This window comes from Aquila chrysaetos, chromosome 19, assembly GCF_900496995.4.
Source record: "Aquila chrysaetos chrysaetos chromosome 19, bAquChr1.4, whole genome shotgun sequence".
NCBI lineage: Eukaryota > Metazoa > Chordata > Aves > Accipitriformes > Accipitridae > Aquila > Aquila chrysaetos.
In genome coordinates, this window is record NC_044022.1 from 25,001,581 (window position 1) to 25,018,314 (window position 16,734).

Consider the following 16,734-nt stretch of genomic DNA (forward strand, 5'->3'; position numbering starts at 1 on the left):
GAGGATTGGCTGCTTTTTTAAAATTCATACTGAATTTCAGAAGAAAGAGAGATTTTAAGTCCATCATTCTAGGGGGCTTCCTTCCTTCCCCATTGTTTCTCATCCTAAATTTCAAGCTATTTAGCATTATCCTAAAATAGCTTGAAATTTAGGATGAGATGCTATAATTTGGGTCATTATAAGTCATTAGTAGTGGCAAATGCATCGCCAAAGGAAACCAACTGGTGGGCATATCTCAAATCAAATGCCCCAGGTCTAGGAGGTTGATCATGCAAAGGAGGATCCAGACCTTTCTCTGCTGCATGCTGCATGCAGACACTGAAAACACGCACCACCTGCAGCTACTTTCCACTCCGCTACCTGCTCAATGCACAATTAATTTTACAAAGTGCTGCACATGTTGACCAGGGCCAGGCTCAGGCAGGAAAACTGTTTTCTTTTCTAAACTCCTGCTCTGTCCAGGGCTGTTCTCCTCATCTGGGTCGGACAGATTAAAATATCACCTCGGTGCTCACCTCTGCAGGTGCTTCCTTCCTTGCTGCAGGCAGCGTGTAAGCTGCTGGGGGCGAGCTGGAAGAATCTTTGCATTTGGAGAAAGTGGGAAACGATGGCTAGCAACTCCCTTGCTTGAGGAGCAGCCCTCGGCGTGACATAAAATCATCAAGCTGACGGTTGCAAAGAATTGGCTGATTTAAAGGCAGCTGCAACTCCCCAGCTCACCCTGACCCCCACAAGTAACTCTTCCTCCGCTGCACGTAGGAGTGCTCTCAGCAGTCTGCAGTGAAGCATCTGGTGCCATTTGAGGCTTTGCACAGGACTTCAGAGCGACCTTGGCCCCGCGGGAGTCCCCTGCCCACCAAGGCTGGAAGGGGAACGTCAAGGGGACACCCAAGGGCATTTCAAATAGTATTGACATTTAAGCCGTTGAATTGCACCCCTGCATCTCGTGATGCAAAGACTCTAAGACGCTTTCTTCCCTCCACAGCACTGGTCCCAAGGGTTCTCCCAGGTCCACCGTGGACCAACAAACTGGGTGACACTCAGAAACGAGCTCTGCAAAGCCATCGGGCTGGTCCTGACTCATAATTGCCACTGACTTGCATAGGCCAGGTCAGACCTCCAGATCTGATCCGTACAGCCCCAAATCACCAACAGGGGCTTCTGCGTTGAAGAGGACCTTAGTGAAGAGTCCCAAGTTGTTGAATGAATTACCCCAGGAGGAAATCACCTCCTCTGACATTGCACAGGTCATGGAGCAAGCTGTCCTCAGCTCCCTGCGCTGTCAATAAAGATATTTCCAGAGTGCTAGAAACTGGCGTGCTTCCAAAGAGGGGATCAGGATAAGATGAATTGTGTCCATTGGAAGTTAGCATGACCCTTTTCATGTAGACATCCACAGAGCAGATGTCAGAAGTTGGATGAGATTTATCCTTAGCGTGATGCTTGTCGTAGAGGTCCTTCTGTTTTGATGTTTGGTCTTGTTATAAACCAAGCTAATTAGTTGTTAAGCATAGCTTGACTATTAGCATCAGTGCGTGATCCTATATAACTCCTATGCCCAAAATGATTACAGCTGGCATCTATTATTTTACATAAAGTGCTTAAAGACACTTCCAAATAAAACAATGAAACTCAATGGATGAAATCAAGCATTGTAAACATGTAAATGTAGCTGGTAAGATTTCTTTTTTCCTTTTCTCTCCATTAGAGGGAACATTTTCATCTTGGGATTTACACATAATTCCAAGGAAACTAAAAACATTACTTTTGGGGGAATTTATAAAGAAAATCAAACCATTCAAGTGCACTGTCCACTTTGTGGTTGCAATCAAATGTCAGACTCAAGGCCCCTGAACTTGACTTGTAGTGTTAATTGCTCTGGTACAAAGTAACTTTTTTTCCCAAACATTAAAGAGTCTGCTCCAGATAATAAAGTGTAAACAAAGAAACTTCAAAGAACAAAATGAATGCATACAGTAACTGTGTTTTACGTGAACACTGAATTGCTTGTAGAAGATTTCTCCTTGCAAAATAGTTTCCATTACTCTGTGTAGTCTGGTTAATAGTCTAAGTGCCCTGACTTACCTTTAGGAGACTTAGATAAGCTGAGAGATCTTCCTGCATAGAAATACACTGATCACTCTTTCAACATCATCCTTTTTCTCCTCAAAATTATCTTGGCCAGTCTAATGAGATTGACCTTCTTCCTTGTTACTGATATCCTGCTGGTACTTTTGAACGCTTCTCTCAATAGTGTGTGTACTGGATGAAATACGTGAGAATAAAAGAATCATGGAGAATGAGCTGAAATACTCCAAAGCATTAAAATCAGCACTCGGGGAAGATGCTCCAAAGTGCCTTTTAGGGCCCTAAATTCAATGGTGAGAACTGAGTGCCTCAATGAGTAATATATTATTGTATATTTTGTCTTGTTTGAGTCCAGACAAATTGTTCCTTCCCAGCTTTACAACTAATGTGGGTATATAAATAGGATATTTATAAAGGATTTGGGTCCGGGAGTTCACCAAAATTTGTATTAAATAAAACTCCCAACCTCTTTTAGCACAACCATATGTAACTCCACAGATCTCAAATCCGATCCGAGTTTTCCTTCTGCACCGTATCCCACATTTTTTCAGGTGCTCTCATGCAGAGAGTCACCTGGGGTGAAAATCATCTCATGCAGCTTCAGGTGACAGTGATGGGGACACCTACACCTTCTCCAACCCCGCGTCGCCTTCATGATGGATGGGTGCGAGGAAGGGATGAACTGACTGTGTCCTCTCTGTTATTCTACCTTTTAGCCTGGTCGGGGGTAGCAACATACGATTTGTGTTTTACCTGGTTTGCCTCTCAGATCTGGCCAGTCTCACCTAATTCTGGATTATAATTGAATCCAGGACCGGTTCTGCTGGGTTTCATGCTAAGGGACTTTTCACCTCCCTGGCTGAGGCTAGGTAATGGAGTTATGTTATGATAGAAATCCAGTGGAGGTGGGTTTATATTTATCATCACCCTGTAACTAGGACTGACACAAAAAAGATTAAAGCAATAAAACCCAAAATAGAACATCTTCTTGCAGGTTTGTTTTTTTTTTTTTTAAAGGCCCAAAGTTTTCAACTAGGATTTGCCTTGACAGGATAAAGTACATTTTCAGACTCGGCTTCTTAATGGGCTACATCTGCTTAATGTAATTTTGCATCTGAACTGTGTGTCTTGTCAGATGCAAGCACAGTCAGAGCTGCACTCAGCAGTACTCACTTTCCCTGGAATCAGATAAACTCAGCCCAATAAATTAGTTTTACTGCTCTCGGTATCACCCTGTTATCATTGTGAGCAATTTAGTCTGGGCTTTCCAAACTTCCCCATTCTTTCCCAATGAAAGGAATTGAGCTCCCAAAATAAATAAAAATTTCTTTCTTTCTTTCTTTCTCTCTCTTTTTCTTTCTCTTTCCTTCTTTCTTTCCCTCCCCTTTCCTTTCTTTTTCTTTCTGCTGCTCTCTCTTGCTCTTTCTCTCTTTTTCTTGCTTGCTTTCTCACTTTCTTTCTTTCTTTCTCTCTCTTTCCATTGATGGGCTATGTAAAGTAATTCACAGTTACACTTTTTAAAAGTATATCTTTTTGCTCAAAGAGAAGCTATTTAATTAGGCAATTGTGACCTGGTTCTCAGCTGGTGTAAATCAGCAGCAATGATTTATACCAGCTGAACATATGAATTCTGGTGTTTGGTAGCAGGTTTTAGAGGGCCTGCCTTGTAAAGTGCATTGGACTGTGTATTATATTAGCTACAAGAACATTTTGTAAAAATACAGTTGTGTTTTATGCCATCTTTTTTTCATATCTTTTATATTCTCTCATTATTTGCATGATTAAACGAAAGGAAAGATGGACTTGTCATTGCAGAACAGGCCAGGAGCTGGGTGATAATGGTCTAAGCTCCCTCTTACATCATGGGCAAGTCGCTTGAAGCTGAGGTGCTGAATATCCCGTATGAGGTATTGACAGCTCGCAAGCCCCGCTGGAGCCCACGGTGCTTTACAGGGATCTAAAGGGTCTCCAGAGGCATCTGGAGCTGTGATGGATGCAGCCCACGGGTTGGATACTCAGGAGGGAAGGAGGAGGGAATAGGTGTCCACCCACCACGGTGATGGATGGGAAGGACCGTGCAGGATGAAGGCAAAGAGGAAGTGGCATTTGGGGGTTTTTTTGGAAATGTATTTCATTTTCTCAGAAAGACTGATGGATCTGTTCCTGGGGCAAATGAATTCAAGTGACAATCGATATGTGGATCTCTGGTTAGGAGCGTCTGAGAACCTAGTGAACATCTACTGCTCTCGCAAGGTTAGCTGGGCCTGGCAGAGGGATAGGAAAGGAAGAAACACTTGGGAGTGGCAATATCCTAAGTCTCCTAGCAAACTTGGCCAGAGTTTGTCTATCAATCAGAGCTGAGAGCTGTAGGAGAGGTGGCAAGTTCTGGTAAGCTGGAGAGACTGAAGTTTGGACCCTGATTTGCTAAGTATATAAGCCTTTTGCAACATTATTCTTCTGCCTTCATGAATGTATGTCCATCCTCCGTCCTTTCAGATACCTTCTGCTCTCAGTGGCCAGTTCCAGCAAACTTTGGCAGAGGGTTGAGGTTTCAAAAGCATCGAAGGTGGACAACATCCCATCTGCCTAGATATGCTAGCTCTGTCGTTGAGCTAGTCCATCCTGGAGTCCCTCTATAAGCAGTGATTTGAAATTGGCATCCGGGATATGTTTCATCCTTGTGTAAAATAGCCCAGAACTTCTTTGATTAAGGTAGCACACTGCCAGGGTAGTTCAGTGTTAGGCTACTAAATGATCAATTATACCTGGGATACTTCAAAGAAAAACTGAAGAAAAACTGTACTCCTTGTAGAGCTAGGTAAATTAATTTAGTGATAATAATCCCAAACTCTTGGAGCTGAGTTCCTGTCTCTAGTCTGGCTAAATTGCCTTTGAAACATGCTATATCTATGGGCATAATAAGTCAAAGAAAGGCATTTCTCTATGAAACACCAATTCATTTTCCTGCTCTCTTTTGTGCTCAGTTATAACCGGGATTTCATAAGAGTGTGCCTGAGAGTGGAAAACCGTATTATCCTTTAAATACAGTGTCCCAGCTACAGCTGAACTTTCTGTTTGGACTTTGACCAAGCTGCTGGGCTTAAATCCCAGCTCTGGAGCTACCAGATGGACCACATTATTCTCACTTGCAGAAACCCTATCAGACAAACTGTTTCAACCAGAACAGGTCTGCTGCTTGTGGAAGGTGCGAGGTACTAATGGGACATTGTGTTCCTGCCATGGGTGCCATGCTTCTTCTGGTACCCATCCCAGCTTGCATCATGCTTGTTTTTTAAAATTCCCTGGGTCAGAGGAATAGTGGAGACACAGCCCTGCTAGCAGATGGGGCAAGGCAAGATGGACATGCCTAAATGAAGACCACTAGCATCTCAGCATCACAGTAGCCTGAAGTGCTTCACAGGGGAATGTCTCAGCCCAGCCAACAGGCACTGCCAAAGAGAGAGACGTGTTGGAAATCACACTTCTTTCTTGGACTAAAGCGCCTATGTACAGCCCCAAGATACCTGCATCTTTGGCTGCATTTGACTAGTAAATAAACCAGGCTGGAGCCTGTTCGCTGGCTGCCCATGGGAAGTGGCACAGCAGAACTTGCAACCAGATGGTTTTTATCGCCCAAACAGATGACTTCACCCCTGCTGAGTTTTGTCAATGATCCTTGCCCTTTGCTAGGATGACCATGCCTGGATGTTGTCTGGACTCACTAGCTGGTGTGGGCCTCAGACATGATGGGGAGTAAGCTAAGATTTAAGCAGTCTGGATGATCATAGAACAGAGCTGGAGCCATTGCGCTGGCTCTTTAATACAGACATAACCTTGGAGGCTTAAAGCATTTTGTAACCCTTTGGTTTCCCTTTCCTGAAATCGTACCTTCTCCCCTTGAGCTCCTGTCACCTTTTCATATCCCAGCAGAGAGTCCTGCAGGTCACCTTGCTGTTGGCTGAAGAGCTAACTAACTGCCTTGTTTGTCGTGAACCTGGCTCCCAACAGCTTCGTTTGTTCTTCTATATCCTGCTATAGCTATAGCTGGTAGTCAAAGAACACACAGGCTGCAGAGCTTTCCTTTTATCCCTCCTCAGAAATGAGCCCTTGCAGCTTTTTGACTGTGGGGAGCCAGAGTCACTGTGATGTCCGTCCAGGCTTCCCTCACTGAGGATAGCCAAGGTAGGGCTGGGTCACATTTGCTTATTTTTCTTGTCCCAGTGCCTTCCAGGAGATTTCATACCCAAAGGAGAGAGCTCAGACAGTGCTCCCAGGCCACAACATGGTAAAGGGCCAGGAGAGCGAGAAACAACTTTTTTCCTGGTAAAAACCCACCAATATCTCAACCACAAGATATGGACCACATCATCCTCACTGGTGTTACTAGGTCAGGATTTGATTTAGTTACTTACCTTTTTGCTTAATGAATTGGAGGCTGAAGGAGGAGACTGAGAAAGAAGCAGTGGGTCCCTTCTGGTTCTCCTGAGCTACTCCTTTTTCTCCATAGCCCTTTGCAGACAGGCAGAGAGGATGGAGGTGCTGGCAAGCCCTGATCCCCCATGGCAGGCTGGGAACAACGATCAGCGCTTTGCCTGCATGTAGGTGAGATGTAGTTGGAAAGGCTGCCCAGCCAAACGTTCTTCTGGAGAGAAACAAGCATGTATCACCCTGGACGGTACTAACAGAGGACACAAAAACCCCTTCCATATCTCCCAATGGGACAGGAGAATAAGACAGCCAACCTGGAAGGACTAGCAGCAAACTGCTTTTTTCCCCATCTCTCAGATTTGGCAGGAAACTTCTGTACCTCTGTTACACTTGTTCCCCCTTTATGAGATCCCTTCATATGCTGCTCAGAGAGGGGAGCACACAACGAGGACGAGAGATTGATCCCAAAATGCTTCAGGAGCAGGCAGCTTCCCTGTCTTCTCAGCTCAGCTAATTTTGGGCACTGGGGATTCAAGAACAAACTCCTGAGAAGTTCATTACATGGGGTCACCTGGGCCACAGAGGCCTGTGCCCCAGCTGGAGGTCTTAGCATCATCCCTGAGACCGTGGAGACACATTCAGGTATCACAAGGTGAGGTCTTCAGGGAAAGCAGAGGTCTCCCCGTCTCAAGAAACTAGGCAGGGGGCTGGTGAATCAGTCCACAAGATCTTCATGGCACCACCAAACCTCACCAGTGTCCAGCACCCTCCATTCCTGGTGCACGGATAGGAGGGTGAGGAGCTGAGCTCCACAAGCATCTGGGGAAATGAAAAACCAACTGGCTTTTCTGGCTTCATGTCAAGATGGAAAACAGATGGGATCCTTGTACTGAGGCTTTCTTCCACCCTGTCAAGCAGATGTTGTAACCTTTTCTAGAGCGGGCTGGAGAAACGTGCCCTCTTCTCCAAGAGCTGGCCAAGCTCCCCGACAAGAGAAGGAAGATTAAGAGATACAGACCTCTTCTTGGCCCAGCTCACAGCCTGCAGCCTGACTGGCCTGCAAACAGGGTGCAAAATTGTGTGTATGGGGACACTGACACATGCTTCATCATTGCTTTGCATCCACGGGAAAGGATCTGTAAAGAGAATCAGGAGCGTTGGTTGGCTCAAGGCGGAGTTCCTTGCATAGCCTGTGCGGTGTTTTTTCAAGCATGTGTAGTCAGTTGTGACCTAGTTGTAGAAATGAGTGGGAAGTCTGGGTCCTTTGTGTGCACGAAAAGGCAAGTAGTAGGTTTAAGGGTGGGCTGGAAGGCAGAAGGTTGGGAACCATGGAGAAAAGAAAGTGCAACAGTCAAGGAAAAGAAGGCAATGAAGTCACTGATTGCTTCTCAAGGCTGTATTTTAAAATGTCACCTGATTGGTTTTCAAGCCAGAAAGGTTTCAGGTCCAGTGGGTTTCCAGTAATGATGGTAAAATAAGGAGGAGCATTGAAAGGAATTTGTAAACTTTATATTTCTTTCCCAGTTTTTTAAAGTTTCATGAAAAGGACTTTTGTCCTTCCTGGCTTGAAATCAAACTTGGGAGTAAAAACCTGTCTATGTTCACCAAGAGAAAAGACTTTTTCTTAGCAGGGTTTCCAATACTTGGATTTGTGACGTTGGAGGCTTTTTTTTTTTTTTTTTTTTTAGGAAGAAACGTTTCTCTGTGTCTATGTTTTGCAAAATTTCATGTGGTACTCCCTTATCTGAGTGGAAACAGCTTTTTTGTAGGGAAAGTCCCCAGAGCCACATGTTTCCAGCCCCAGGATGGGATTGAGACACTTACAAGGAAAATACAATGCTGCTACCTTGATCATTTGAAAATAGCATTGCAAAGTGCATGCCATCTTCCAGTTGATCAGTGCTCCATCAGCTGGAGCAGTGCAACCAGAGGCCAAGGGCTCTTCTGGGTCTGCTCTTCTCCAGCCACAGCTAGTGCCAGAGCAACCCACAAGATGTGCAGTAGTGAGTTTCCAAAGTCCCCATTATCTCATTATACCAGACCATGGGAAATTCACTGCAGCCTTTACACCACACCACAGAGAGGAGACAACTAGAAAACAAGAGGATGAATTAGTAGGCATCTCAGCTCATAGAGTAGATGTGGCACTTAGGGATACTGTTTAGTGGTGGACTTGGCAGTGCTAGGTTAACAGTTGGACTCGATGTTAAAGGTCTTTTCCAACCTAAACGATTCTATGATTCTAAGTAGGGAGCACCCAGTCCCTACTAGCACTGCAACAGACACTGGTACTGTGTCTTGACCTAAACCACTTGTTAAATAAGTCATAGTCAAGCCTGGGGTTTCTACAAAGGTTTCTTTTCAAGAGAAGGCAATACGACTTCATCATGCTAGCAAGTATCAGAGAAGGAATCATGCACCAGAGTCCCAGGAGCATTCAGGAATCCAAAATGTGCAGAGCCAAAGTTGGGGACAGGATTGCTGGAATAGGGAAAATAGCATAACTCTAGCCTGGCAGCTTGATCCAACATTAGGGCTGGAGACTCACCTGCAAACCAAGCTGAGCACCACCAGCTTGTGCAGACCCCAAAATAGAGGGAGTCAGCTCTTATGTGCTTAGTGTGGAACAGCTTGCAAGGGATTTGGTGAATTCAGCTTAACTTCCATGTGTCTTCTGGTGAAATCTGTATTGAAGTCATTATGATAGTACGGGCTTTTCCAGATGTGACAGTAAACGTCTGCAGGCACACTTTTTAACAGCCTGCAGGGTTAGGAAGACATTTTATGATCTAGGTGGACGAGGTTGTTTAATGTCTGAGCAAAAAAAAAATTAATGGCAAAGAGCTGCCTAACAAGCTTTTTTCTGAGTGATTGCTAGCCAGGCTAATGTGTATTTGGTCATAAAACAGCTGGGACATTTGGGATGTATTAGCCAACTTTTGCATAACATATGCAGGAAGATGCTGAGAAGATATAACTGGTATGTTATGATGTTGTACGAAACTATTGAGTTACATGGTACAAAATTTGAGTTTCTTTAACAAGGTGACCCTCGTCACTGGTGTGGACGTGGTTCACATGAAAGGCATAGATTTTTGGTATGGCATTTTCTTACGATATTTCATCTGTATTTCCCTTTTTTTCCCCTATCTGCAAGATGAGGTTTTTACTTCCCTATCAGTTTGAGGATCATTCAGACATGACAGTAACAAGAGACAGATGCTTACCTCCAAGAAAGTGGGCCCACTTCATTTTAGTGGCAGGAGACCAGTGACTGTTTTCTTATTGTCTGGGAAGTGCTGAGTCTGCTACTCCCATGTGAAATTACATTTTTTATTAATAGCCTTGTTTAGTAATGGTGTTGCCTGTGTGAACGGCCTGTGGAAAGCGCATGGTGGTCTTCTCTTCTAGCATGCCCTTGTACTTGAAGGTGGACAGTGCTGCTGCTGTTGTGTTTGATGAAGGAGAGCTGGGCAACCATCTAATTTCCGATTGTATTATAAAATACAATCTGAAGTCCTAGCCAGTACCCATGAGAAGGTCCTTGCTGCTTCTAAGCCATAGAGGAGCTGTTCTAAAGACCCCCGAAATAATTCAGGGAATATCTTCGCTGCTAAGTAAGAGAGGTCCAGGGTGCAAGCTCAGGTCTTGGAGCACCACTTGTCCACACCGCTTTGCCATTAGCTCACTCCCAAACCCTGCTCTCAGGCAGAGGAGAGCTGAGGTGTTTGGACACAAGCCATGCTGTGACACTTGGCCTCAGGGCCAGCGAATCGGCCCCGGCCGGCTTTATTTAGTAGAGTAGGTGTTGCTGATGAGACTGCACCGCTTTTGGCTCCCTCTGCCCTGTGCAGTCCTTCAATACTGTCCCAGCAAGCTTTGCACCTTCAAACACCCCCACAAGTCTTTATGCCACATCTCAGAGCTCATAACACCTACCCTCAGTTTCTTGCTATAAAAACATTACTCTGGCAGGCTGCAGCACAGCCCACTTAATATTTCAGACACTTTGAACTGAACCCCCCCATCCCTCCTCCAGTAATTACTATGAACTAGGGCCATGGGGCATCACACAGGACCCAGAGGAGGCTGAAGGCCAAATGCCATGTGCTGTGGACCAGGCAGTCTGCTGGCAACCCCGAGCTGTGTGCGGCGATACAAACCAGGCTGCGCAACTGGACTTCAAGGCTAGATGGGAGTACAACCCTCTTCGCTTTAGTGCTACAGAGGAAATTGTTGTGGATTTAGGGGAACCATGCCCTTAGAAGGCAAGAAAGACTTTTACCAGTGCAGACATTGGAAACAGTTTGTGAGACGTACGTTCATCTGACTGACTTCCAGCTCACTGTCATGTGATGAAGATTGTGGCTCAGAGAAATCTTCCTTTGGTAAGACACGTGGCAACACTCAAAACCCAACAAGTCTCCATAAATACCCCTGGTTAAGTCCCTAGCACAAGAGACTTGTTTAATAGAGTTATCAAATGCAAGGTAAGCCATGGCAGCCAAATATGAGGTCATTCACATCAACTCAGCTTACCATGCAGAAGTGTCCAAATTCTGCTTGCCTTGCATGGAGAATGTGCACTGGGATAGTTACTACTTCTCAGCCAACACGTGGCAATGCCATATGGGCTACCATAACTGGGTTGTCTGTTCGAGCCCCAGCATCCAGCTGTTCACAGATGATGGGTTGCATCTCCACAGAGGGGCGGCAGATGTGGACTGCTCTTTGAGAAAGAAAACCCAGCTTGTCTTTAATCCAGAATGCATGGGTTTGACATTCCAGGCATATCTTGACATTGCTGCAGATATTACAGCAAACCTCTAGGTCCCCATGCAGCACGAGCACAGATATGTTGTTATATATACAGAGGGACCTTGTGCCAAAATGCTTGTGGTCTAAATCTGTTCAATAGCCTAGATGTGGTGTACAGGAATATGAGTGACTTGACTTTGTAGGAACAGGTAGGTAGGTAGGTTCCTCAGGCAACAACTTAGTATAAAATCTTGGACACACTTTGGGCTCTGTTTGCTTAATGAGCAAGTGATGGAAAGGTCACTACTGAAAAAGCCATCCTGGCTTTGACTTGAGGAATTTGCGTCTCTTGACACCATGGCCTTGCTGTTGGCCTGGAAGAGCCAGCCTGTGGAGGTGTGAAGGCCAACAAGTCATCTCCCAGCCAGTCAACTTCATGAGCCTTTTCCTTCATCCCTGAGAGTACAAGGGCACTGCTGTCCTCTTTCTGTACGTGTTGGAAGAAGATTACTCAAACCTTGCATCTGGCCCACCTCAAAGGAGATAGCTGTCCCCATGTTTTATCCTCAGGCATCACTGCATGAAGTTGCTCTGGAGATCCCAGGTCAGGTAGGGCAAACAAAGCAGGCTTCCCAGCTGAGATACCAGTTCATCTGCAAGGGTGGAAGCGGCGTGCCTCAGTCAAACAATACGAGAGGTTTTATACATCTTCAGAGATAATGTGGAAGAGAAATCATCTCTCCTGCAGCGAGCCTGGAGGAAGAAGCAGCTTCTTCAGCACCCACCTCTCTGCTGACAAGGAGATCACAGCGGGCAACTGTGGCTTTTATAAGATGGACACGTGTCTACTTACTGACTCCAGGCAGTGAAGAGATGGCAGGTTCTCACTGCTATCAAACCAGGCTGGATTTGAACTAGCATCCAAAACACTTCCCAGCAGGCTTACAAGCCCCTGAACGTCTCCCTTCTGTACAGTACTCAGCTCTCTGAGGCCATGGGTCTTATTACTATAATAAACATTGATGTTAGCTCTCTATCTGCCAGGTATGTTGCACTTTAGAAATGCCACACATATTCCCAGCCTTTAGGAATTTCCCCAAATCCTACCCATTCAAAACAGATCCCACAGCTGCTTCCCCTGCAAAAATCCAGCTGCATCTTCTATTGTGCCTTTACAGTGATTATCAGAAGATTTTCCTCCAGTTTAGCAGAGCTGCAGCTTATACAATCTTGACCTCTGAAGCACGAAGAGAAAGAAGAAAATAACAGGGCACAATGTCTCCTTTAGCTATTATTCCACTAGGGCCAGCCAAGCTACTGAAAGGGAAATCCCTGCACAAATTAAGGAAATTCAGATATTTCTTTCATTCTAAGAGGCATTCCCGACAGAGCCAGGGCTTGTTTCCAAAGACATGGCTGCATTCCAGCATCAGAGAAACTTTATTATGCAAATATTGACCAGTGTTGAAGGAAACAGCAATAAAAAACTGTCAAAGGTGACAAAAGCTATTGCGCTTGGGCTGTAACATCTGAAGCCAAATTTTGGGAGCATTGTTTCACTGATGAGATGGCTTTTGCAAGTAGAGGGTAGCAGTGGATGGTCTGTGTTTCTTCTTTTTATTCTTTTCTTCTTACTTTGTTTTAATTGGGGAAATTTTAGTCCTGGAAACGATGACGGAAACACTAGCGAATGCACAGAATCCTGTTATTGTCCAGGACTTAGTCGTGCAATGATCCAAACAATGATCCAACACGTAGACCAAAACTAATAAAGACCTACCTGGCAGGAACATGAAGAGGAACATTATGTGTTATGGACCGGCCCCAGGAATGAGAATGCTGGGTGGAAGAATATTGGAAAAAGATGGGAACTCCACCTCCAGTGAAGCTGATGGAAAAGTCCAAAGGAGGCCCAGGAATGATGGGGCAGAAACTCAGTAATGATATACAAGTTGTAAGGTTTGAGGCAAAAGTCAGGGGTCACACAGATGAAGGTTTAAGTTACACATTGGCGAGTGAGAGCCAAGAAGTCTAAATATTTGCAGCTTATGTGCAGAGGGGCTGGGGAAGACATGAGGATACAGCACAACCCTGCAGGCTGTGTAGGTGTGAGTCAGGGCAACACCTTGCCCTTAAAATGACTTCATCTGCCTCCACAGCAGAACTGAATTAAATCTTCACAGGCTGGGGAGAGACACTTTAAAAAGCCATCTCTATGCAGAACCTTGTCCTTACAAAAGTGAGGATAAAAGAATTACTACATTAGACCATATACACACAGTGTCCTACCCAGCTGTAGTCAGAAACAAATGTTTGGAAAAGTATTTTAAAAAGCAAGTAATGACTCCTCTTTCCTTTGCAATACCCTCCTAGCTTCTGACATGGGTGAGTCTAGGGTACAGTTTTGTTGTATGCAAATGCAAATATACCAGACTCACATTTCATTCTCCGGAACTCCTGCTCAAGCTGAAGGAGAATTTGGCCCTGAGATAAGGGCTACTTTAACCGATATTCTCTGTTCTGCTACTTATCTCCTTCTGTTAGACATGCCAGCTCTAAGCCGTGCTCACCTCAGCAGTAAATAGGCACTTCCCAATGGCTCGGTAGGATATCCTCATTTATTCAAAAAGGACCTCTTCTTTTTCCCTTCAAGCTCCCCTCATCATATATATTATCAGCAGCATGGACAGTGTAAAAACCAGAGTTTACACCCCATCCCTGAGCTGGCATATAAATCATATGCCAAGGACGGGCATTGCTTCTAAACACTGGCATCTAGACAAAAATTGTTGTCCGCATTCCCTCACTACCTCATCTTCAATATCTGACCATGGTGAATAAACTTTCCTCTTGCATTGCCTGTCTCTTTCCATTGACTATGGAGACAGTGTAGTTGGCATTGCACCAAATGCTAATTTGTCATGATGGTTAGCAAATTGGTCCAAAAGTTCACAGAGGGCATGAGCTTTCCGTGACCCCCCTATTCCCTGTGTGTGCATGGGATCAAGTGCTTGTTCAACCACATGATGCCACCTTGATCTACATATGATATTGCTCTTTGGGTTGGACATCTGGGAGTGGTTTCAGTGCAAAAAGTTAATTGGGACCTTTGGGAATGTCACAGGTCCTTCAAAAGCAGCCTGGTGTTCATGGAGTCTGGCTGGGAGTCACCAAACATGTGTTGTGGTTTAACCCCAGCCGGCAGCTAAGTCCCACACAGCCACTCGCTCTCTCCCCCTCAGTGGGATGGGGGACGGAATCGGAAGAGTAAAAGTGAGAAAACTTGTGGGTTGAGATAAAGACAGTTTAATAGGTAAAGCAAAATCTGTGTGTGCAAGCAAAGAAAAACAGGGAATTCATTCCCCACTTCCCAGGGGCAGGCAGGTGTTCAGCCATCTCCAGGACAGCAGGGCTCCATCACACCTAATGGGGACTTGGGAAGACAAACGCCGTCACTTCATAGAATCACAGAACGGTTTGGGTTGGAAGGGACCTTAAAGATCGTCTAGTCCAACCTCCCTGCAACGAGCAGGGACATCTTCCACCAGATCAGGTTGCTCAGAGCCCCGTCCAACCTGAGCTTGAATGTTCCAGGGATGGGGCATCGACCACCGCTCTGGGCAACCTGGGCCAGTGCCTCACCACCCTCAGCGTAAAAAATTTCTTCCTTATATCTAGTCCGAATCTCCCCTCTTTTAATTTAAAACCGTTACCCCTCATCCTATCACTACACTCCCTGATAGAGTCCCTCTCCATCGTTCCTGTAGGCCCCCTTTAAGTACTGGAAGGCTGCCATAAGGTCTCCCCAGCGCCTTCTCTTCTCCAGGCTGAACAACCCCAACTCTCTCAGCCTGTTCTCATAGAAGAAGTGTTCCAGCCCCCTGATCATTTTTGTGGCCCTCCTATGTCCCCCCCTTCCTTCTTCTTCCCCCAGCTCTATCTGCTGAGCATGACGTCCTACGGTCTGGGATATCCCTCGGGTCAGTCGGGGTCGGCTGTCCCGGCTGTGTCCCCCCCAACTCCTTGTGCCCCCCCAGCCTGCTCGCTGGTGGGGTGGGGGGAGAAGCAGAAAAGCCCTTGGCTCTGGGTAAGCCCTGCTCAGCAGGAACGAAAACATCCCTGTGTTATCAGCACTGTTTTCAGCACAAATCCAAACCATAGCCCCATACTAGCTACTGTGAAGAAAATTAACTCTATCCCAGCCAAAATCAGCACAATGTGGCACCACGTATGCTGTCCCTGCCCAAAAGCCCTATTAAGGTGTGAACCAGTAGTTTACCCCTGGAAAATCCTGGTGTAAGGCTGTGCTGCTGCTATATGTTCAATTTGCTTATGAAAGAAAGCGTTGCTCTGTCTGAGCTGGTGTCTCTGCCCAAGTGAGATCTGTTACTTGCAGCAGTGGTTACCTCAAGGTTCAGGAAAATGGGGTGAAAAGGTCTGACACTGAGTCTCTGCAAGTTAAAGAAAATAGATGCTGGTGCTTCTTTTGCGAATTTCAGTGTTTCTCAGTGCTGCACCTTCAGAGCTGGCGAGGGGAGACAGCGTGCCAACCCATTTCCCCATGGCTCTCTCTCCCCTTCCCCATCTTGTTTATTTAGGTGTAGGAGGCTGATCTGGCTCTGAGGAGGACTCTGTCTAACCTGATGCAGAAACAGAGATGGGGAAAATATTTTACTTTACATTTGCTGGGAGGCAGGCATTGAACAAAACCCACCAGATGACACCTTCTCCAAATGGTCTGCAATAGGGTGGGGGGGCAAATCTGCAAGCATACCCCCCAAAATATGGGAGTTAGAGGGGTAAATGTAGAGGTATAGGGATTGCTTCTTCCTGCTTACCAGACACAAAGTGGTCCAGGGAGCTTTTACAGTAAGAGTAACAACACATACACACACACACACAAAGATGCAGAGGAGTCTAGACTTGTTAAAGCCTTTTCCTTGCTGGCTCTGTCTGGCAGAGCCTGAGTTTTAAAATACCAATGCCTTTTCTTGTCACTCTCAGCTTTAATTTATTATTTTTTTAAATCAATAAATATCCCTCCACTCCTCCATCTGGAGGATTCCTTCTTCATCCCACCACTGCCAAGCTGATCAGAGCCACCTATGCAATGCCATTTGATCCAGAACATATTTCAATCTTGGCCCGTTCTCAGCCTCATAAATTCCTGACATGATTCGGGAGGCGTTTCTGTTGGAAATAGCTCTCCACTCTGCTGTCGTATTTATAGAGATTGCTGCTGCCTCTGATCTGAGGCCAAACATTAGGAATAATTGCAGCAGGAAGCAGGACAGAGCTCGACATATTGTTTGTCTGGATTGTTTTAATTTCAAGATCATGGAAGTACCCCCACTTACTGATGTTAGGGGGGAAAAAAAAAAGAAAAGAAAAGAAAAGCATTGTTCAGGAATTTTCTATTTTAATTTTTTTCTTTTTATTACTTTTGTTAGAGGCAAAGAG